Source organism: Pogona vitticeps, chromosome 2, assembly GCF_051106095.1.
Source record: "Pogona vitticeps strain Pit_001003342236 chromosome 2, PviZW2.1, whole genome shotgun sequence".
In the NCBI taxonomy this organism is placed as follows: domain Eukaryota; kingdom Metazoa; phylum Chordata; class Lepidosauria; order Squamata; family Agamidae; genus Pogona; species Pogona vitticeps.
This window is the reverse complement of record NC_135784.1, coordinates 46227632-46252320: the sequence shown is the minus strand read 5'-3', so window position 1 is coordinate 46252320 and position 24689 is coordinate 46227632. Positions and strand designations below refer to the sequence as shown.

Sequence of the window (24689 nt, the reverse complement as noted above, 5' to 3'; positions counted from 1 at the left end):
TTATATTCCCTCAGGTGTGGTAGAATGGAAACAAAAGACCTATAATTTTAGGTCTTTTGACACTCTTCAGAGAATATTTTCTCAACTGTAAAAGTTACACTGAGTCATATTTGGCAGTGGTGTATTTGGTATGTGATTTTTGTTCTTCACAGATAGAAGGGATATAGTTCACAGAACTGAGACAGTCTTGAAACTCTTTACACGATAATTTGATGAGAAGAAAGAGTTTGACATGCACAACTTCTTCTAATGCAGCAACTATTCTTCTAGAATTGGGAAGCTTATGATGGTGACCTGGTTACTTACTTGGATTGATTGTCTTTATAGTTTTTGTACACCTCCCCCCACCAAATTTTTGTTCTCTGAGATTGTTCTTGCTCAGTCTTTTTAAAGAAGGTCATTGGCAAGTTCTAAGTGGTGGATTGTATGCACTTGCTTTGCTTGCCCTTCTGTAGTGTTGCCATAGTTTATTGAGCAGTAAGTATGACCACAAATTAGAGACCCACTGTGTTATCCAGACAAGAGTTTCATGTCAGCAGTAGCTACCGAGCAATGATAGTTGTAAAAGAAATGAGGCAAAGCAGTTACTCCCTCTCATAAGGAAATCTTAACTTTATCAGTTTTATTCTAGATTTTAGATTAGAAAAGAAACCAAATATTAAAACTGTTCTGTACAAACAATAATTCTTTATGGTGAGTTGTCATCCTTGTAAATTTTTTAACTGTGTTATAAGCGCAGGGGCTTTGTACTTGGCATGTTCCTAAGCTTTTTTTAAAAATGATCTTTTAGTACTGAGATAGACTCAGTGATATTCTAAAATGTTTTCTGTGATCACAGTAGCAACGTTAAAAAAAGATTGGTCATCTCTATTGTTTGTGGCGCTGTGGGCTAAACTGCAGAAGCCTGTGCCACAGGGTCAGAAGACCAGCAGTCGTAAGATCGAATCCACATGACGGAGTGAGCTCCCATCACTTTGTCTCTGCAACTTGCCAAACTAGCAGTTCGAGTGCATGCAAATGCGAGTAGATAAATAGGTACCACCTCGGTGGGAAGGTAAAACGGTGTTCCCTAGTCATGCTGGCCACATGGCAACGGAAACTGTCTTCGGACAAGTGCTGGCTCTACGGCTTGAAAACGGGATGAGCACCGCCCCCTAGAGTCAGCCACGACTGGACTAAAAATGTCAAGGGGAACCTTTACCTTTATTGTTTGCATGAAGAACTGAAAAAACAGTAAATATTGGATATTTGTAATGTCTTCCAAAAGATAAATTTTCTGTTGTTTCTGGTATAGAGAATCTGAGGAAGAAAGGTTCACAAGCAGATTTTAGAGACACATTTCAAAAATCTTTGTAATTTTAATATGAGCAATTCAGCTGTATGGGGACCATCACCAGCACCGTAGGCAGGTTGTCTGCTCTCATCCTGCAGCCCCTGGGGAGCCCAAGAAAGCCATTAATTCCTGGGTACCTGGAAGGCATGGAGAATGGAGGACATATGTTTGCTGAAGAACCAGGTGATGGGAGGACCTGTGGAAGGTGAAGAAAGGAGCATTGGAGGGAATAAAAGTGGAGAAACGGTACAAAATTGCTATCTTTTTTGTTGTGGGTGGTGGTTGGAGTATTTGTGTAGGTACCAGTCTGTGTGGGTGGGTTTTTTTGTAGACCTTGTGTCCCAATAGGAGGTCAGTTTTGCATATGGCCATGACATCTAAGAAAGGGAGTTGGCCCTCTATTTCTTTTTCCATGGTGAATTGTATATTTGGGTGGATTCTGTTGAGATGGTTTAAAAAATCTTCCAGTTTTTTTCAACATGGTTCCAAATTGTGAAGGTGTCATCCACGTATCGGAACAGGCTGTGGGTGCAAATGGTACTGAATCCAGGGCCTGTTTTTCAAAATGTTCCATGTAGAAGTTTTCTATAACCAAGCTGATGGGTCTCCCCATGGCCACACAAAAAAAGGCTTAATCAAAGCACTGGTAGACCACGCAAATCGGAACGGTGAATCTCAATTCCTCAGCACCGAACTCAACCATCTGAATTGGGCCCTACAGGCAAAAGGCTACTCCAAGAATGAAACCATAAGAGCCATCAAACCAAGAAAACAACACCAACCTGAAGAGGAAAAACAGCCACCCACAAATAAAGTATTTCTTCCATACATCAAAGGCGTCACTGGGGAAACTTTTGAAAAAATACAACAAATGTTACGGTCAGCAAAGGACAAAAGGGACTCTCTCACCATTGCAGGAGTATACCAGATACCTTGCAGTTGTGGCCAGGTATATATTGGAACCACAAAATGAAGCATCCACACCAGAATCAAAGAACATGAGAGACACTGCAGACTAAAACAGCTGGGAAAATTGGCAGTAGCTGAACATGCCCTAAAACAAGTTGGACGTGAAATTCTACTTCAAAATACTGAAGAACTGGACAACACCAGCAATCATTATGTTAGACTGCACAGGGAAGCTATTGAAATCCACAAACACCAGCAGAGCTTCAACAACAACAACAAAAGTTTAAAACTCAACAAAGCCTGGCTCCCAACACTGGAAAAAAAAATACAGCCTGCAAAAGGTCAACAAACTCTACCCAGCTATAAGGACTGGTGACCACTGCACACAGAAGACCAGCTAAAAAAAACTCATCAATCACGGTGACATATAATCTCTCCCTCTTGGTTGTTGTGGGTTTTTCGGGCTCTTTGGCTGTGTTCTGAAGGTTGTTCTTCCTGACGTTTCACCAGTCTCTGTGGCCGGCATCTTCAGAGAACTGCAGTAGTAACAACCATTAGATCCCAGCCGTGAAAGCCTTCGCGAATACAAATCTCTCCCTCTTATCACAACAATACACACACAACAAAAAACACACTGATCACTACAATCACCCATCTCCTGAAAGGGACAAAAGCTGATCCCACAGCTATAAACACTCAGCTATCTAAACAGATTGCACCAGAGCACAGACAGAGTTCTGACTCCTGTCCTCTGAAGATGCTGGCTACAGAGACTGGCAAAATGTTAGGAAGAACAACCTTCAGAACACGGCCAAATAGCCCGAAAAACCGACAACAACCATCAGATCCTGGCCGTGAAAGCCTTCGAGAATACACAGAAATAACATACGTAGGAAACTGGCTGAGTGAGACTGAGGTGCATGCCCACAAACAGTAAGAATAACAGGTTTGTCCTTATGCTACTCCACTGCAGAATATGCTGGTGCGATTAGCATATGCCAGACAAGTGGATGTAGCTCTTATTGTGTCATGCAGGATTATTACTAGCTGTTTGAAACCTTACTCTACTGAAAAAGTCTATTATTTGGCTGGCATTCCTTGTCCTGAAGTACATTGAGAGTTTTATCAAATAATGAATGAAATAAGGCAGTGCAGCACCAAACCCATCAATTTCATGAACACCAACTCCTAGGTCAGGGGTCCCTAAACCCCAGTCTGTGACCTGGCACTGCTCCATAGCCTAGGCAAGATCAGGCTGCGGACACAGATCTCCTGCCCCCCCCCCGCGAGCACCTCCCTGTGAATGCTGCCCCATGCATGCGTGTGAGCGTGCCACACTCCTTCGTGCACGGACCTCGCCCCCCAACCAGTCCTCAGTTGAGAAAAGGTTAGGGACTACTGCCCTAGGTGATGGCTAAAATCAAGAAAAAAGTTTCTGTCTACATCTCAAGATCTAAACAATAAACCAGAAGAGGCTGGCTAAACCCATGGAGAACAAAACCAACACACCTTGCTGAATGAATGAATGCTGAAGAGTGTCCCTCACTGGGACAAGATTCTGGCTGGACTATTTGGAAGTCACTTAATATACTTGGGAGTGAAATAGGAAGATCAAAGAATAATCAAGTAAAATAGGGCTCCTTGGATACAGGACAGATTTTCTGTGTATGTGGAAAAAAATCAATCAATGCAGTGTTTATGTGCATGCAATTTATGCTCCACCATGTATACTAAAGATCTAGTAAATGGCTGAGATAATTCTATCGCAGTAGCCCTCTTCTGGTCAAAAATAAATTATTTTAACATTTTAAATTTGTTTGAACTTTATATCCCATATACATCCGCAATTTCAAATTGCGCAATGCTCTGATAGAAATATAATATGGACAGACAAAGATAAAAACCATGAAACATCACAGTAAAAAGCCATTTATCCACCTTCATTATTTATTTCAAGTGAATAGAAATACTGCAATGTGTTTAATACAAGTATATCATGTACTATTGTCCACTGGTGACTCTTGTCTATTTTCAGGGCTGTTTCTGCTTTTCTTCTCCTTTCTTATATACAACAAGTAAAGAAAAGTTTATAGTAAATTGTTACTTGGACATTTCAGTGTATTGCCTGCAGAAAATTAAACAAGAGAGAGGCAGAATGGGTAGAAAAACATTAAATGTACTCTTATATTCGTATAGGTTAAACTTAGCTTAGGGTCTGCATTCTATCAAATAAAAGTGAAGTTGCCAGTTTGATTAACCTTCTAAATATAGTTAACATGTTTCACCCCGACATCCTGTGTTTCCTAGTTGTTTATTTTACCAGTTTTATATTGGATTCCAATTTGTGAGCATCTGGAATTTTTACACTTGCAAAATAATTTAATACATAATGTACAAGTTCCTCCTGATTAATGCTTACAACCAAACACTGCATACTATTGCCAAAAGTGAATAAAAGGTTTAGTACTCATTTGTTTTTCACTGTTTGCAGTGTAATAGTAGCAGAACTAAAGATTTGTTCATTAACAGCAGAGAATGACAGTGGGTGAAGATATATCAGATACATCTATTGTAAATCAGCCCTGACACTGTAACCCTTTTATGATGTTATTTTGCTAGTTGCTAACAGGTTGCATTTCTAGCTTCTGCATCTGTGGAATCGAGTACTACGGTAGTAGAAAACCCCCACTACTGCCCAGTCATTATCAAAGTTTTCAATATCCTGAAGTGCATTAGAGCAAGTACTAGTATTATTTATTTCATTTTATTTATTTATTAGATTTCTATCCCACCCCCCTAGACAAAGTCTACTCAGGGTGGGTGTCCTATTTAAGCACAAAGCCCAAAAGCATATAGGCCTGGTTCTTATTGTAGGGATGGTTGGGTGGGACTGCACATATACCTCCTCCTGCCCACCCAGAAGTAAGGCAGAATTTTGTGTATATATTATAGACATTTGTAGGGGCACCTATAGGGTCTCTCTCTCTCTCTCTCTCTCTCTCTCTCTCTCTCTCTCTCTCTCTCTCTCTCTCTGTATGTGTGTGTGTGTGTGTGTGTGTGTGTGTGTGTGTGTGTGTGTGTGTGAGAGAGAGAGAGAGAGAGAGAGAGAGAGAGAGAGAGAGAGAGAGTTCATTTCATTGTGCACAAACTGAGTGCCCCCCTGAACCTGAAAAAGGAATTATTTAATTAGCAGCACTCTGTCCTGCAGCTGATGTCATTCCACTCCACTGGTGGGAGTTCTGCAACAGGGCACTGGCTGATAACTTATAATTATTGATCTAGTAGTTGATAAACAATATTTACTTTCCCACAAAACTGTCTGCCATGGTTCTTTTCATTTCTCTCTCTCTTTAGTTTTTGTTACTATAAGCCATTTGAGGCAGACAGGCAGTGGACCAGATTTTAGTAATTTAAGAAATGCTCAGTCAAAATGGACTGTATTCTTTAAAAATAATGTAATACCTTTATTAGCAAGGTGGACAACTTCCAAGGACATACAGCCCAAAGGGGCTGGAGTACTCCATCCACGAGAATATGCAAGCAGCTCTAAAACAGAGCCGAATTGCCTCCCTAACCTAGTAGATAGAGATGGGTACATACTGCCAGTTCAACAGTTTGTGCCAGTTTCGCCGATAGCTGCATAGCTGTTTATGGCTGGACACCCCTCGCTCTCTGGCAGGCGCCCACTTAGAGGCAGTTCTCTGGCTTTCCTGCCGCACCTTTGAGTGGGCACCTCCTGGAGGGGACAGGGCACTGAGCAGCAAAATAGCTGTGTGGCAGTTGGCGGAACCCGCACAAACCAACCATCTCTATTAGCAGGCACAAGGGGACTATTTCAGCCAAATATACATTAAATATATATATATTGTATTTAATGTATAGGGACAGTATAGTGCTTGCTTGAAGCTATTAGTGATCCTCCACAAGTACCTGAATTATAAGGCTTTCTTCTTCCATACATGGGTTCTCCTATTTTCTTTTCACTCGTCTTAAAGGGCAGAGTATGTAGCATAAGGACAAGAGAATAATAGTTTTGTTAAGTGTAGTGTCCATAGAAGAGGGAAGGGAAGTGTCAGTGGAAAAAGGTAAAAAGTAACAGCTGTGATACTATGCAAGTGCCTTAAATAATTACTATACAGATCTTATATCTGTAGTACAGCAGAAAGAGGATTGATTCCTAAAGGGAGTATATATGAAATAGTAGCTCAGTTTTGACAAAGTTGTAGTTCTGTACTTTGTGAATGAGCTTGCTTGCATTTTCAGACATGTTTTCTTCCCTAGATTTGATCCTGACTGTTCAAGTAATCCATAGTTTAACCAACCACAGTGCTCTCTCGCTCTCTCTGTCATTCTCTGCCATGAAAAATCATGTTTAGGTTGATTTTGTATCTGACTTAAGACTGTGATAGAGAGTGAGATGGATGAGCCTCCAAAGAAACAGTTTTTCAAAATACTAGAATTATTGTAAAATGATCTGTGCTCTTCAAATCTATAAATGTTGGTAACTCTGAAAGTGTTCATTAGCTGAATAAATGGAAGCACATAAACTTACACCCTTTTACCTTCTTGTCCTTGTTATGAAGCATGGTTTCTGTGGTATTAAATACTGTGTATATAATTGCGTTACGTTTTTGTCATGTTTTGTGGGTGTGGTGTTGCTGATCGTTCAAAGTACTGTTTGTTTTAGTTGAGGGGGATAATAGATAAATTTCTGTTTTGCATAAAACTTAAGTGACTTTTCTTATTTTCATAGAGTATTAATATTTTTGTTGTGGGAAATGTCATCAGGTCAATGATGGTGGAATTTGTTGCCCTAATGGATTAAATTCTACTTCTCGTGGCGCAGTGGTTAAAACGCTGTACTGCAGCTAAAACTGTGCTCACGACCTGGGGTTCAAATCCCAGGTAGCCGGCTCAAGGTTGACTCAGCCTTCCATTCTTCCGAGGTCGGTAAAATGAGTACCCAGCTTGCTGGGGGGGCAATGTGTAGCCTGTATAATTAAAATTGTAAACCGCCCGGAGAGTGCTTGTAGCGCTATGGGGCAGTATATAAGTCCAATGAATGAATGAATGAATGAATGAATGAATGAATGAATGAATGAATGAATGAATGAATGAATGAATGAATGAATCAATAAATAAATAAATAAATAAATAAATAAATAAATAAAGACCACATGAATTTACCAGCCAGATTTCTATTAGGTTTCCCTTAGATTTTAACTAGATACATTAGTGTGACGTGATTACAGCCTGATGCCGCTGTGTTCCAGATTTAAAAGAATTGAACTTACTTCTTTTACATGTTATTAGGAAACTATTTTTACACATGACAAAAAATTATTCCATGTGTAGATTCTACTAATGTTTTTGTAGCGTGTTTCTGTGTGTATATGTAAGTGTAAATGCGAACCCCATTTGAGATAAAGTACAGTGGTGCCTCGCTTAATGAGCGCCCCGTTTAACAATGAATCCACACAGCAATGGAGTTTTTGTAATCGCAAAAGCGATCACATTGCAATGTTTTAAATGGGGGGGAAATCGCTTTGCGATGATCGTGGGGAAGTGCTTCCCCACGATCATCCCAAAGCCCCCCCCCGAAAGAGAGCCTTGGACCTGCAAGGGGAGAGAGAGAGAGAGAGAGCGGGGTTTGCGAAGCTGGCCAGCCCGAAGCACAGCTGATGGGCGGGTGTTTTCAAAGATCGTGGGGAAGCCAGCTTCTCTCTCTCTCTCTTTCTCTTTCTCTCTCTCTCTCTCCCCTTGCAACTCCAGCCTGGGCAGGGAGACTCAGTCACCCTGGCCGTGGCGGCGCGGTGCCTCAGTCTCCTTGCCCAGACTGGACCTGCAAGGGGAAGAGAGAGAGAGAGAGAGAGAGAGAGAGAGAGAGAGCGTGCGCGGAAGCACAGCTGATCGGCGGTTCCAAAATGGCCACCCGCTGTGTTGCCTTGCTTTAGAAGCACCGAAAATGGCAGTGGGATAGAGGATTTTCGCTTAAAGGTGAGTTTTTTCCCCATAGGAACGCATTAAATGTGTTTTAATGCGTTCCTATGGGTTTTTTTTGCCCCGCATAGTGACGAATCCGTATAGCGATGATTTTTTATCGTTGCTATGCGGGGCACCACTGTACATTGATACCTTGGTTTACGAACCCCTGATTATCGTAATTTTTGATTTACAAACAAAAATCCATTGAAAATTATGCCTCGGTTTATGATTTTTTTTCTGCAATACAAATCAAGTTTGCATTGCTCCTGGGAGTTTTATAGTGCTGCCCCGTGCATGCATTACTATGGGAAGCCGCATTTCGGTTTGCGAATTTTTCGTATTACGAAATGTCCTGGAGAATACATTAATTTCATAGACTGAAGTACGCAGGTAGTAGTAGTAGTAGTAGTAATAGTGTAGTAGTAGTATTAGTGTAGTAGTAGTATGTATGTAAAATATACCAGATGGGCAGGATATAAATCAAATAAATAAATAAATAAATAAAAATGTATATGTGTATGTATGTATGTATGTATGTATGTATGTATGTATTTATTTATTTATTTATTTATTTATTTATTTATTTATTTATTTATTCATTCATTCATTCATTCATTCATTCATTCATTCATTCATTCATTCATTCATTCATTCATTCATTCATTCATTCATTCATTTATACATACCCCGCCTATCTGGGCGACTCGTCCACTCTAGGCGGCTAGTTCAAGAGACTTCCCCATGATCTATTTTATATTAGCATAAATATGCTAGCAGTTTCCAGGATAAGTTTATAAAAGGTATGGAAAATATAGTGGATCTTTGGTTTTACACCTGTCTTATATTTATTTTTATATTATACGGCTTTCTCATGCTTTAGGGCCAAAAGTGTGCACTCTTTGGATGAGATATGGAAGCATGTGAACATATACACATATACATACACAGAGAGAGAGAGAGAGAGAGAGATGGGAACACATATATACTATCTGCTACTCTGATAGCAAAATTATAGTGTTCACAAAATGACCTTGGCCAAAAACTGTATTAAAATGGTAGTAACTTTAAGATTTACTCAGAACCAATTTAATATGAGTACATCCCAAACACAGCTATTAGGGCTAAAAAAGAATGAAAATTGCAAAATAGCTTTGTACCTTTTGTTAAAAGAGGCTGACACAAAGGGGTGACCTGGAACTTTGCATCTGTTTCAAACAGTCATAAAAGATATTACACTTGATGACTGGGTATAAATTGTCGTGCTTTGTGAAGATCATTGGTTTTCTTTTAGAATTTTTCTTAAAACATTAATGAACATTTCAAGTCAAAAGGGAAAAAATGGCGAGCAATGATGACATTGTATAAAAATATTTCTGCGTATTCTTGTGTTGTATTGGCTTGATTAGTGTTGTAAGAGTATCGTTTTTGTTCCTTGGTATTAACAATGAAAACACCCTGAAATGCTAATAGCACTAGTAAGCTTTTAATTCCATGGAATTTATTGCTTGCTGTATTTCCATGAATTTATAACACTTTGATTCTTAAGAGCCCTATTTAATCAATTTTGCCTGGCACAGAACATAATAAACAACTTGCGGGTGCTAAAGTGCCACATGGGGGAGGACGGCTAACAAGAAAGTTAAATGCTTCTGCCACTAGCAGTTTCTCTGCTGTATTTTTCATGAGCTGCTACTACCAATAATGTAGTTTACTAGTTTTAAACCAGGAGTTACACACAATGACAATCTAAACAACATTCCAGCGTTGTAAACACCAGCGCAAAACCTTTTTTTTTTTTTGCTACTCATTCATCTATAGCTTTTATGTTATCTTTTACTTTTAAATAATAATTTTACTCCACATACATGATGTTCTTTATATCTGTATCATTTGGAGGAAGGAACAGGTACTGGTGAAGCAAACCCAAACAACATCAAAGCAGCTGATTCTTTTTAAAGTATAGCTGTTGTTTGTTTGTGCTGCTTGACCATAAAAGTACAGAAGATAGTCCTAATAGGTAGGAAGTAAGGAGAAATCAGATTATCAAGTGCTATAAAGCAGAAAATGTCATTTGAGTCGCCAAACTGCATCAACTTTATATAATTGCCCTTTTAATTATCCCTAGTGGCCCATGAAATTTGCAAAATAGAGCATTTAGAGTTTGATTTACTTATATGATGCACTTTGATGATGCTCTTAATGAATATTGTTTAATACTAAAGCTAAGCTGCTGTTTCTACAGGTCTGGAGCCAATTCAATAAAGAAAACAGGGAGTAACTGAAGATGCATAGGGAGGTTCCTCAGTATGATTTTGGCGTAAAAAAAGAAAGAAAACATTCTCTTCTTCCTTTGCAAGGTTGTGTTGATTAGGTCAAAATGTTTAAATTACTTTCAATCCACTTTTGTGGCAAGGGGGATTAACATATTTATATATATTTTTCCTTCTAAGCTTTGTTTAGCAACAGTGACCAGAAGTGTTTAATTAAAGTATGAACTCTACGTTCATTTTTGCAACTTTTGTCAAACAAAAATGTAGCTAATATCCATTACCAGTTAACTCTGTTTAATGAAGAATGGTCATAGGTGTAACCCACAGGCAGAAACACTGTGTTGGGCCTTATTTCTCAAGACATTTCAGAGAATAGAAGCAGTTAAATGGATATGAAGTTAACATTTTATGTTTCTGAGTAAAAATGATAATAGCTGTCCATCAAATTGCTGTGGTAACTTGATGGTGAGCGTTAGTAGCATGGTGCTCTTCAGCCTGTCTTTCCAGCCTTGGCCAGACTTTACACCCGGATTTACTGGAGCTGACATGATAAAAGGTTGCTGTTTTATACGTAATGGGAAAACATTAGCCCAACTGTTGTGGCCTTAATTTTAGCCATCCTTATCCAACATATTCCTTGTTGAGGAACCGGAGCTGCCTGCTGGGATTGCAAAATGAACTCCTGTCCATTTATTTTGATTTGGAAGTTATCTTCCTTCTACTATATTTTGGGACACAATATGCAGATCTTACAGTTTACCCTGTTCCCTGGCCATCAGCTGTAGGCAACAGCATAGGCATTGAAATAAAATATATATTTCAAGATGCTACCAGTGATTTTAAACATATTGTGAATTTGAGGGCATGTGATGCTTTGAATCTTCATGAGCAAATCAGGGGAGACACAGTCAGCTGCAAACAGGGCTGTGTTTACTTCAATTCTTTGCTCTTTCCTTCAGCTTCTCTAGAACAAAGAAGTTTAATTTGGTCCAGGCAAAGGACAGCAATGATTTCTTGTTGGAGCCTATCAGTCTCTGGTGAAACACAGTCCAATTTCCCACTGGGAAAAGATTTTCTGCTACCGTAGTGATTCTGAGTGTCCACCATATATAGGATATATTATATGCAGCCTTTCAATTACAGGTCAAAACAACCCCGATGAGATAAACATCTTGAATATGTGCCTTCAGCTTTCACAGGTATCTCATTCCTTAGTGAAACTGATCTTAAAGTTTAGTTGAAGTACAAGTATATCACTAATTGAAGCATTATCCTGGTGGAACCGTTGTTAGTCATGAGCTTCTTAAAAATGCTATGTATTAGCCAGAACCATACTACCAATTTAAAATCATGTTAAGACCTGGTGGCTGTTTAGCATGAATTAACAAAGTGCTGGCTGCATTCCTGGGCACACAACTGATCAGACAGGTACTCTGGAACCCAACCAGAACCTCATAATTAAAAGAGTCAATTTGTTTCAGAGACTTGTGTGATTTCCTTTCCCAAGCATAAAGCAATAAAAAGATTCTGGTCATTCGCTTATTAACATATTCCCTTTCTGTCTCCACCATCATGTTAGTCTCTGTATTTTGAAGCTTAAGCTTTTATTGTTTTTCTTCGTGGCCTCTGCGAATGCAAGCAAATGGGTTTTACTGTGCCTGCGCAGGACTCCTCGGAATATTCTAGAGCTTAAAAAGATGTGATTAGTAGGACGTTGCCCCGTGGCGCGCATGCTATGCCCACCCATAATACCTCAGTTCCTTTTAGCCGCCACTGAAATCGGATTTCTCTGTGACTCCTAGAGCAATTTTGTGATTCTAATCTTATGGTTTTCTGATCTTCGGACTGCTTTACGTTTTTTGATTCTCGGATCATGGACTTAATCATGCTTTTTATTTACAGATGTTTTCCTGTGATGGTTGTTGTGGGTTTTTCGGGCTCTTTGGCCGTGTTCTGAAGGTGGTTCTTTCTAACGTTTCACCAGTCTCTGTGGCCGGACTCTTCAGAGGACTCTCTGTGACTTTTTTTCATCTCCCCCCTTCCTTCCCGCCTTTTTTAATGGCCTCCTCAGGCCAATTCAAGCGTTGAATGACATGTGCCAATAAAATTCATTTTACCGATGGCCACAATCATTGCTTGTTCTGTCTGGGTGAGAGTCACCAGACTCACTCTTGTCCTGAGTGTAAAAATTTAACAAAACTGGCTCTTAAACTCCGGCTTCAACAACTTAGGTCCCACTTGTGGGAAAAATCTTTGGCACCCTCAAGTCTTCCAACCAGCCCCACAATGGAACCTACCCCTATTCCAATGCCTCAATCTGAGCCCGCCATCCTGTTGGCTCCTACTGTTCCCTCACTGAGGACCTCTACAAAGGTTTCCAAGACTAAATCTCCCTCGGTATCTACGTCGACCTCGATGTTGAAGTCGACCTCGATGTTGAAGTCTTCCTCGGTTTCAGCGAAGACTCAATCTGTTAAGAAATAAGAGGATAAGGACAGAGTCAAGCAAAAGAAGGCTAAGTGGGCTCCTGAGCCTCATCAGCCTCATGAGCTGCCAGCTGTCCACGTTTCCCTCCCATCTCCCATCTTGGAGGAATCATCAAGGGACATCCCGGACCAAGACTCCATTTCCAAAGCAGGAGAGTTGGGTGTTCCTACTTGGGCTCAAGCTTCAGTGTCAATACTGAGCTTGTCTCCAGGTCATGGCTGTTCTGAGGATGATGTCATATCTAGCCTGGCCTCAGCTCATTGAAGCCCTGTTTCGACCGGGTGGGTGACTATTATCCATCTTTCAAACCATCTTTCAAACTGCTGTCCTCTTCCACCAAAGAGGACAGCAAAGCAGCACCACATCTCCCCATCCTCACAGTATCGGGAGGTAACCCTTGTTCAGCGCCCATCTCAACGCCATGCCTTTCCTGAATATGAAGATCCCCTTTATGACTTTGATCGGCACGGTGATCGCCACAATACCGTTTTGAGGAATTTGATCCGAGGTTCATTCAGGACTGTTATGAGCATCCCAAACGTGTTTGGGGTGCTTAGGCCCCATCCGAGTCCTCTGCATGGCCGTCACCACCTCCTCTTTGGAGTCGACACCGAGCTTATTATGAGCTCAGTCCAATAGTACCGGTGTCCAAGAAGTCTGCTAAACACCGTCTGTCTAGCTCTGAAGTGCCACATCGTGATTCAGCTCCATCTCGACGCAAGCCCTCTCAACATGAGCCTGTTTCATCCATGCACTCACACTCTTCTACGGTGCCATCGACTTCTACGTTGCACCCAACTGTTTCTTTAACTGGATCCCACTATGGCTGTCAGGTCCCAGCACCAACCCCTCTTGTTTCTGTTTCTCAGGATCGTTAACCTTCTCCCTCTCCAACTCTTTCCATCTCTGGAGGTTCTTCAGCGTCGACAGTTTCTGAACATGTTCCTCCCTCTGAGAAGTCCAGAGAGTCTCCCTCAAATTGACCAAGATGACATTAACCAAGATAACCCCACCTCCCAATTGTGTTTGGCATTCATCTCAGCCATGTTGGACCTTATTAAAGAATCCTGGGACAAACCATCTACATCTTTACAGATCTCGAGGCCTGTGGAGAACCACTACCGCACTCACAGCACGGACACAGCGTTCCTCCACCAAATTTCATCATTGTACAATCAAACCAGTCCCGAGCCGGTAATCAGTCATCAGTCACTCCTAATAACAAGGAAGAGAGAAAACTGGACATCCTGGGTTGTCATCTATATTCTCTAGCTTCCTTCGTTATGAGGGTCTCAAACTACCAAACTGCAATGGGGGCCTATCACAGGCAGCTGTGGAACAAAATCATCCTGGTGTTTCAGGCTACTCCTGAAGAGATTAGAGCAAGTGCCCTCAATACCCACTTTGAGGCCACTACCTTGGCTAAACAGCAGTGTTTGGCATCTTGCTATACGGCTGACGCTGCTTCAAAATCTTTGGCTTCTGCCATTGCCCTTAGACGGCATGCATGGCTGCGTTCTGCAGGGATCACTGATGCTCGGTCCCATATTGAGGATTTGCCCTTTGATGGCATTGGCCTTTTCAACGATAAGACTGATGACGTGATGGAGAACTTGTACTGTACTATAATCACAAGACTGCTCACTCTTACTCCATCCAGCAGTCCAGATACCAACATAATCAGTGGCATAAGCCCTTTACTTTCCACCAATCATACCAACACCAACACCACCCTTACAAACCTACCACTCAGGCTCCTGAGAGATCCAACTTTTCTCAGTGTTCTCCTTCTGCTTCTCCTTTCTGGTCCCAGGCCCCTGCTCGATGCAGACAAGGTTTCTGTCGCCCTACCAAAAAAATATATTTGACTGTCCCCATCATATATTTGACTGTTCCCGGCTGGCTCCCTTTTTCAACAAGTGGTCCACCATCAACAAGGACACTTGGGTGCTCACCATCATACGTTTCGGTTACCTATTGGAATTCAAGGAGTTTCCTCCTCTCGGTCATGTCAGACCCACAACTTACTCACCTGCTCTAGAGGACGAGGTTACGCTCCTTCACAAACATGCTATCCAGATGGTTTCTCCCCAAGATACTCCAAATGGTTTTTACTCGTGTTGTTTCATGGTTCCCAAAAAGGATGGAGGCCTCGGTCCCATCTTAGACCTGCGACTTCTGAACACCTACATACATCCGAGGTGTTTTTGCATGGTCACCCTTGAAACAGTCATCCTTTGCTTCAGCCAGGCGACTAGCTCGAGGTTATAGATCTCCAGGATGCGTATTTTCATATTTCAATTCATGAGCACCATTTCAGATATCTGCATTTTCTTTTCATGGGCATTGCTTACCAATTTTGTGCCCTTCCCTTTGCTCCAAGGACCTTCACAAAGTGTCTGGCTCCAGTTGCTGCCTATCTTCGTCTGCACTACATCACGATATTTCCATATATAGACAATTGGTTGATAGTAGCACAATCACACAACGCAACCCAAAGGGACTCTTCCTTTGTTCTCCAGACTCTGGCAGATCTCGGCTTGCAAGTCAATTACAAAAAATCTCATCTTGAGCCATCTCAGACCACAGATTATATTGGGGCGCATCTTGATTCCATCGCAGCCAGGGTATTTCCCCCTCAAGAGAGAATACTCAAGTTAAAGCAAGCCATTCGCCCCTTTCGGCATCAACACTTCCCATATGCAGCACCTGCTAGGTCTGATGGCTTCAACTATGTCTGTACTCCGACATGCAAGACTGAAGATATAGTCCTTGCAGGCCTGGTACCTATTCCAGTTTGACTCTCTGCTAGACTATCCTTCCAAGCGTCTACTGGTGATGCCGGAGTTAGCTCGCCAACTTACCTGGTGAACCTTTGTCCCTCACCTCCTGGTGGACCACCCATTCCGGCCTCTCCAGCTAATGGCACAGGTCACAACAGATGCCAGTTAGATAGGATGGGGTGCACACTGCGGTCATCAGGATATCCACGCTTTGTGGTCAAGCTCAGAGATTGCTGCACATCAATCACCTAGAGTGGCTAGCAGTAGTCAAATCCTTCTGAGCTTTCCAGTTTCTCATACCTGGTTGCAGTGTCCAGGTCATCACAGACAATATGACCACCCTGTATTATATCAACAAACAGGGTGTCACCCATTCTTTGAATCTTCTATATTTAGCGATTCAGCTGTGGGAATGGTGTTATGGTCACCATGTCTTTCCGGTGGCTCTTCATGTTCTACAGAGAACAATGAGGTTGAGCCATCTTACCACCCAAACTCATGAGTGGACTCTCAATGATGCCATTTTCTCTAATCTCTGCAGTCAGTGGGGGACGTCTTCGTCATCCAGGTCAACTCCAAATGCAGCAGATAGTGCTCTTGGGCAGGAAGAGGAGAGAACTTTCTCGGTGACGCTTTCATAGTGGACTGGGGAGACAGCCTTTTTTATCTTTTTCTGCTCAGTCCTTTCATCCAGCGAAAGATAGTCAGGCTCCGTAAGCTGAACTCCGATGCCATTCTAATAGCACCATGGTGCCTCGCCAACTGTGGTTCACCGCTCTCAAAGCCATGGCTACTGACTTCCTGAGGTTACCTCTTCAACCATCCCTTCTGACTCAGGACGAAGGTTGGATTTGTCATCCCAAACTTGACTCTCTACACCTTACTGTGTGGAGAATTCCCCCAATGTGGCTGAATCTAGGTAGGGCTAGGAAGCCCTCTACTCAATTATTTTATTTGTATAAGTGGAATGCTTTCACCAAATTTGCCAGTTTCCTTGGACACTCTTCTCAAGTTCCTTCATTATCTATTTGACTAATGTTTGGCTCATTCAACGTTGAAAGTTTATATTTCTGTTATAGTTTTGTATCAGCCTGTTGGGTCTGAGGCCTCTCGTTTATTTTCTCACCCTACCTTGAAGAGATTTCTGAGAGGTTTACGGAACATGCGTCCACTTACATGGCCTCCACTTCCACAGTGGTCTCTCCAACTTGTTCTCCGTCACTTGCTTGTCCACTGTTTGAGCCCATGACCTCAATGCATCTCAAACTTCTTTGCATCAAAACTTTGTTCCTTGTGGCTATAACTTATGCACGTCAAGCAAGCAAGCTGCCCACTCTTCAAGCTGATGCCCCTTATAATCATTTTTATCCTGACAAAATTATTTTATATCCAGATGTGTCCTTTCTTCCCAAAGTGATTTCTATGCTAATCAACCTCTAATTTTTCCGACGTTATTTCCGTCTCCTTCTTCTGATGTTGAGCGTGTGCTCCATTCCCTCGATGTTGGTCGCGGTTTAGCATTTTATATTTCCAGGACTAAGGACTTCCACACTTCTCCTTGACTCTTCGTGTGCTTCCATGGCCTGTGTAAGGGTTCTCCTGCCTCCTCACAGACGGTCTCGAAATGATTTGTCTGTGCCATTACGTTGGCTTATGAATTGGCAGGGAAGACTCCACCAGATGTGCTAAAGGCACACTCCACGAGAGCTATGGCAACTTCTACAGCTTGGTTGTGTGGCGTTGAAGTCCCTGACATCTGTTGAGCGGCCACTTGATCTACACACCCTCACCTTTTGTGACACATTATCGTCTTCACGTCAGGGCCAAGAAGGAAGCAAGTTTTGGAAGGGTTGTGCTGACTTCCCAGGTAACGACGACCCTCCAGGTAAATGAGCTTGCTAGTCACCCATTTGTGTGCATTCACAGAGGCCACGAAGAAGAAAGAGAGGTTACTTACCTGTAATGATAGTTCTTCAAGTGGTCCTCTGTGAATCCTCACATCCCGCCCATCCTTCCTGCTGTCCTTCACTTTGTGTCTTGAGCTGTGTTGAGTTCAGAGCCTTGACAGTGGCAGACATTCGGAACTGAGGTATTACGGGTGGGTGGAACATGCACGCCATGGGGCAGCGTCCTACTAATCACGTCTTTTGAAGCTCTAGATATTCCAAGGAGTCCTGCGCAGGCACAATAAAACCCATTTGTGTGGATCCACAGAGGACCACTCGAAGAAATATGGTTACAGGTAAGTAACCTCTCTTTTTCAACTATTATCCGTCCAAATAAAAATAGGTTTGGGTATAACAATTCTGGTGAGAAGTGCCTGTCACCTGTGAAACTGAATCCAAGGATATAAAGTGTATGCTGCACTTTACTAAAGTCTTTCACAGCCCATGTGAAAATAAACTTGTATTCTCACCTCAGAAGCAAATAAGAGAAGGTGAAATTTGCTGAAAGATAGTTTTACTCCTTTCTAAAATTGGAAACACAAAGTGGAAGGTTAATAAGAAGAAAACCCTCTGAAGCTAGTGGTTAGGCTAACATTTAGCCTCCCAACTGAGGAGGGATGAAGGAGCTGAGCCAAAACAATCACAAAGAAACCAATCAGATCACTGTAGGCATTCTTGTTTTCAAAGTTGGTAGGAAATGGTTTTCTAAGAAAAATTGAATTGATGTTCTTTCTTTCCCTTTAGGAGCCAGTTTTCTGATCTCCAGTTAAGATGATAAACCTATACTGGACTCTAATTTCTGGTCTGCAACTCAACAGTATTTTTATATATGTTGTCAGATTCTATTTCTGCTGCACAACTGCATACCAGCAGTGGTGGCAGTTATTTAAAATGTCACTTTCTTTTCCCTTTTTCTTTTAAGGTACACCAGGTTTTTTTTTTGTTAAAAAATGTTTATCTGTAAAGTCATTTTTAAAAATGTATTTACAGTGATATGCTCATTCAGGATGGCTCTTAGCAATACCTGGGATTCGATGCCATAACAAAAGTAGAAAATATCCTGAAGTATTGTATTTACTTCCTCTTTGAAATGAATGAAGTTGTCCAGTTGACCATGTTCGGTAATAAGCTATTGTGACAATCAGTTGCTCTGACTCCTAACAGAGCAAGTTAATCTTTTGAAGCAAGACCTGGGTTAATCTGACATTTGAATACATACAAAGTAAATAGTCTGATACTGTCTTTGAACATGCCAATAAATTCAAGAATTTCGTAAGCTCTGTTCTGTTAACTAATTGAAGCAGATGCAGTATCAATACCTTTAACATAAAATTATTCAGCCAGTTCAATGGGTATATTATGGCATGCCAAATCATTAGGTTTAATGTGGTTTACATACAGTATTTGGCTGCATATTACTATTCAGTATTATAAATGTTAAACGTTTCTTAAAGTAATCTTTTTCTTATTTGATACTGTGTGCGCAAAGTGCTTTGATGTGACTGAAGCCAAAGAGGAAATTCTGGAGCAAAATGTGTTTTAAACAAATTCCTGACATTGTATGTCCAATCCCAAGAAGAAGCAAAAACAAAAATCCATTGCTACTGAGAACAGAGCCTTAATAATGATAGTGAATTTGTTTGTTTCTATCGTTATACATTACGAGGCACATTTAAATATTTATAGATTCTTTATAGGGTTTCTGATAGGCACTGCCGTCCAAACTCAAATGCATACCATACTGGATTTGAAATGAGCAGTACCCTCTTAAGCCAACAGAAGCACCTTTGTGCTGGCACAGTCCTCTTGTACAGTGGTGCCCCGCAAGACGGGTGCTCCGTTTCACGACAAAATCGCATCACGACGAATTTTTTGCGATCGCAAAAGCAATCACAAAACGATGTTCCCTATGGGGGAATTTCATTTTGCGATGATCGGTTCCCTGCTTTGGGAACCGATCATCGCAAAGCGATGATTTTTAACAGCTGATCGGCGGTTTCAAAATGGCCACCGGGTAAACAAAATGGCTGCCTGCTGTGTTTTTGCACGGATTCCTCGCTGCACAGGCAGTGAAAATGACCGCACTATGGAGGATCTTCGCTGGATGGTTTTAATATGGTTTTAATGCGTTTCTATGGTCTTTTAAAAATCGCATCACGACATTTTCGTTCTACAGCGATTTCGCTGGAACGAATTAACGTTGTGATGCGAGGCACACTGTACTGGCTAATATCAGATCTACCACATAACTGCTTTGCTAGCTGAGATCAGCTTGCAGAAGGTTTAAAAAATTCTTTCGATATCAGAAGGTATAAACCTATAATGATAATAAAAGACTACTTAATTGAAACCATCCCAAAGAAAAGGATATGCAAGAAAGCAAAGTGGCTGTCCAACGAGGCCTTACAAATAGAAGAGAAGGGAAAAATGCAAGGGAGATAGGGAAAGTTACAGAAAAATAAATGCAGACTTCCAAAGAATAGCAAGGAGAGTCAAGAGGGCCTTCTTAAACAAACAATGCAAAGAAATAGAGGAAAATAATAGAAAAGGAAATACCAGAGATCTGTTCAAGAAAATTGGAGTTATTAGAGGAACATATTGTGCAAAGATGGACATGATAAAGGAAAAAAACACGAGAGGACCTCAAAGAAGCAGAAGACATCAAGAAAAGTTGGCAAGAATACACAGAGGAATTATATCAGAAAGATTTGGATATCCCAGACAACTCAGATAATGTGGTTGCTGACCTTGAGCCAGACATCCTAGAGAGAGAAGTCAAGTGGGCCTTAGGAAGCATGGCTAACAACAAGGCCAGTGGAGGTGATGGCATTCCAGTTGAACTATTTAAAATCTTAAAATATGATGGTATTAAGGTGCTACACTCAATATGCCAACAAGTTTGGAAAACTCAGCAGTGGCCAGAGGACTGGAAAAGATCAGTCTACATCCCAATCCCAAAGAAGGGCAGTGCCAAAGAATGCTCCAACTACCATACAATTGCACTCATTTCACACACTAGCAAGGTTATGCTCAAAATCCTACAAGGTAGGCTTCAGCAGTATGTGGACCGAGAAATCCCAGAAGAAAAAGCTGGATTCCGAAGGGGCAGAGGAACTCGAGACCAAATTGATAACATGCGCTGAATTATGGAGAAAGCCAGAGAGTTCTAGAAAAAACATCTACTTCTGCTTCATTGACTATGCAAAAGCCTTTGACTGTGTGGACCACAGCAAACTATGGCAAGTCCTTAAAGGAATGGGAGTGCCTGACCACCTTATCTATCTCCTGAGAAACCTTTACGTGGGACAGGAAACAACAGTTAGAACTGGATATGGAACAATTGATTGGTTCAAAATTGGGAAAGGAGTACAAGGCTGTATATTGCCCCCCAGCTTATTTAACTTATATGCAGAATAGATCATGTGGAAGGCCAGACTGGAGAAATCCCAAGCCGGAATTAAGACTGCAGGAAGAAATATCCAAACCTCCGATATGCAGATGAAACCACTCTGATGGCAGAAAGTGAGGAGGAATTAAAGAACCTCATAATGAGGGTGAAAGAGGGGAGTGGAAAAAATGGTCTGAAGCTCAACATCAAAAAACTCACTGGTCCCATCACCTCCTGGCAAATAGAAGGGAACGATATGGAGGCAGTGACAGATTCTACTTTCTTGGGCTCCATGATCACTGCAGATGGAGACAGCAGCCCCGAAATTAAAAGATGCCTGCTTCTTGGGGGGAAAGCGATGTCAAACCGCATCTTAAAAATCAGAGACATCACTTTGCCAACAAAAGTCTGAATAGTCAAAGCTATGGTTTTTCCTGTAGTGATGTATGGAAGTGAGAGCTGGACCATAAAGAAAGCTGACCGACGAAAAATTGATGCTTTTGAATTGTGGTGCTGGAGGAGGCTCTTGAGAGTCCCCTGGACTGCAAGGAGAACAAACCTATCAATTCTAAAGGAAATCAAACCCGAGTGCTCACTGGAAGGACAGATCCTGAAGCTGAGGCTCCAATACTTCTCATGAGAAGAGAAGGCTCCCTGGAAAAGACCTTGATGTTAGGAAAATGTGAAGGCAAGAGGAGAAGGGGATGACAGGGGATGAGATGGTTAGATAATGTCATCGAAGCTACCAAGATGAATTTGACACAACTCCGGGAGGCACTGGAAGACAGGAGGGCCTGGCGTGCTCTGGTCCATGGGGTCACGAAGAGTCGGACACGACTAGACGACTAAACAACACCTTAATTGAAACACTTCTAAATATTTCCAAAATAAAGTTTAGCATTCCCTATTAAAAGTTCCTTTCCCAGCACATAACTTGCTGGGGAAAAATGTTGTTTGCCTGCCTGTGGGAAAGATAGGAAGAAGAGGTTTCTGTGAAGGAGAGTTTCACAGCTACTGAAAATCCTCTGTCTTGTTTCCTCGCGAGGCACACCTGCAAGTGAATTTAAACCAACAGAAGGGTCTATCCTGAACATCTTAAACTTGGGGGAAGTTCATGGGGAGGAGATGTTATCTTTTTATATGATACACAGTTTATTTACTTTCCACTGGTGACTTGTGACTAGGTTGATGGAGCTCCTCTCAAAATTTTTGGAGGGGTACTCCCTGTGGTTCTATCTGTTAGCCACCCCGGCTGCTACAATATGCATTTAATGGTGTTTTATCTTTTTCAAGAAAGGTAGGATTGAGATAAAACTGTGAAAGGCCCATTGTATTGAAAACATCTGGTGGTGAATAAACTTGCCACAGCTGTTGCTTATAACAGGTTTTATTTATTTTATTCTATTTGTACCCCACCTATCTGGTCAAAACGACCACTCTAGGCGGCTTTGCTTTGACAAGATACCTTGCAAGTAGCAATTCCACAGTTCCCATTTCCCCCAATCTAGATATGGCAAAGATTGCTCCTGTTGATTTCAGCTCACATATAATAAGCAGGCATACTGGTTGAAGTAAGTGACAGCGACACTGACCGTAAATGGCAGTTGTGTTAATTTTATGATTTTATGGTAGCAAATACCTCATTCATGTGTGGAAATTTAACAGAGTAGTTGTTCCTCACAGAAGCATTTCCTGATAAAAAAAATTGCCTGAGAAACATTGAAGTCCAAATGCCATATAGAATGTGAACTTGCCTACTAATAAAACAGACCTATAAGCATTTAGAAAGACTTTTGTGATTTTGGATGCAGATTCAAGTGGAAAAAAAAGAGATAAAGTAGTCTGTTGTTATTGTTGCTGCTGTTGTGTGCCATCAAGTCACCCTCGACTTTTGCCGACCTCATGTATGAGCCATCTCCAGAATGTCCTGTCCTCAACAGCCCTGCTCAGCTCTTTTGCAATCTCAAGCCTATGGCTTCTCTTAGGGCAGGGGTTCCCAAAGTGTGCACTGTAGTGCCCTGTGGCCTTTTTAGCATCCCACGGCTCCCTGGTACGCCATCAAGCCATCTGGGAGCAACACAGAAACCCATCTTTGTTTTTTCGCGGACTTGGTGGCGGCTGTGTTGCTGCCGCTCTTCCAGCTCCCCTTCTGCCTTCTTTGCTTCCTGCAGCACCCCACACCTGTCACTGCTCCTCCTGCTCTGATGCTGCTCAGGTCAACCGCAAGTCCAAAACGTTTGGGAAACACTGTGTTAGGGAGTCAATCCATCTCATATTGGGTTTTCCTCTTTCCCTGCTGCCTTCCACCTTTCCCATAAGTATTGTCTTTTCCAGAGAATCCTGTCTTCTTATGATGTGCCCAACGTAGGACAACATCAGTTACAACATTTTTGCTTCCAGAGATAGTTCAGGCATGATTTGATATTAGACCCACTTGTTTCTCAGTCTTCTGATTTCCTGGCTGCAGTGTCCATTTGGATTTATAATTGAGCCACAGCATACAAAATTGAGTATTTCAGTTTCTTCATTGTCAATTTTAAAGTGCCATAGTTCTTTTGTAGTTATAATTTCGGACTTCTTAATGTATAACTGCAGTCCTGGTTTGACACTTTCTTATTTTACTTCCACGAAAAGTCCTTTCAAAATTTTCACTCTTCCTTCACCTGTATATGTTCTTGTGTACATATAGAATAGATAAGGGAATAACATTCACCCTTATCTGACACCTTTTGCTGATAGGAAACCATATCTGTCTTTCCGTGTTCTGTCCTAATGATAGCTTCTTGTCCACAATACAAGTTGCACATCAGTACAATCAAGTGCTGAGGCACACAGTTTCTTTCAGAACAATCCATAGTTTCTTATGATCCACACAGTCAATGGCTTTGGTGTAGTCTATAAAGCATAGACCGATCTTCTTCTGAAACCCTTTGATGTAGTCCAGTACCCAACGGATATTTGCAATGTGATACTGAGTGCTTCTTCTTGTTTAAAATCCAGCTTGAACATCAGACACTTCTCACACCACGTAAGGTAAATGCTTTTGTTGCAACACCCTGAGCATCACTTTGCTTGCATAGGAAATTAAAGCAATGGTCCTCTAATTACTGTGCTCCTTGGCATTTCCTTTCTTGGGAATTTGTATTTTGCCTACCCCCCAAAAAATTTTTTTTTGCATATGAAGAGGTGCTACAGAAATAAGCCCTGTCCTACAGGTGTGTAGCTGATTCTTGAATTTTCTTCCAAGGTGCCAAAAAGATCTATCTGTGATGTGGAAAGAGCAATTTGCTGTCACTATATTTTAGATATGATTTTCCTCAGCATGCCCGTTTATTAGAATCTATCTTCCTGTCCAGTTATAGTCTGTGCAGGTGTAAAAGTTTACATATAGGTAAACTTTAAAGCATCTTGTTCTGTCTGAAATGAGAACGGGCTGGGAAGGATTGCAAAATGAAGCTTTTTTTTGCATTCACTCCTCTTTTTATTTCTCTCTTTTTAAATGCAGTGGTATTTATGTGTACCCAAAAGTGTGTTCAAGAAGCAAATTTGTTTGGATGAATTACTTACTTGCCATTTGTTCTACATGTG

The 24689-nt window shown here is 41.4% G+C and overlaps 1 protein-coding gene across 12 annotated transcripts in view; it reads left to right on the top strand.

The window, feature by feature from the left end:
• FOXP1 (forkhead box P1) overlaps positions 1–24689 on the top strand; it is a 689964-nt gene that overhangs the window by 321629 nt on the left and 343646 nt on the right. The gene's annotated exons all lie outside the window — the stretch shown is intronic.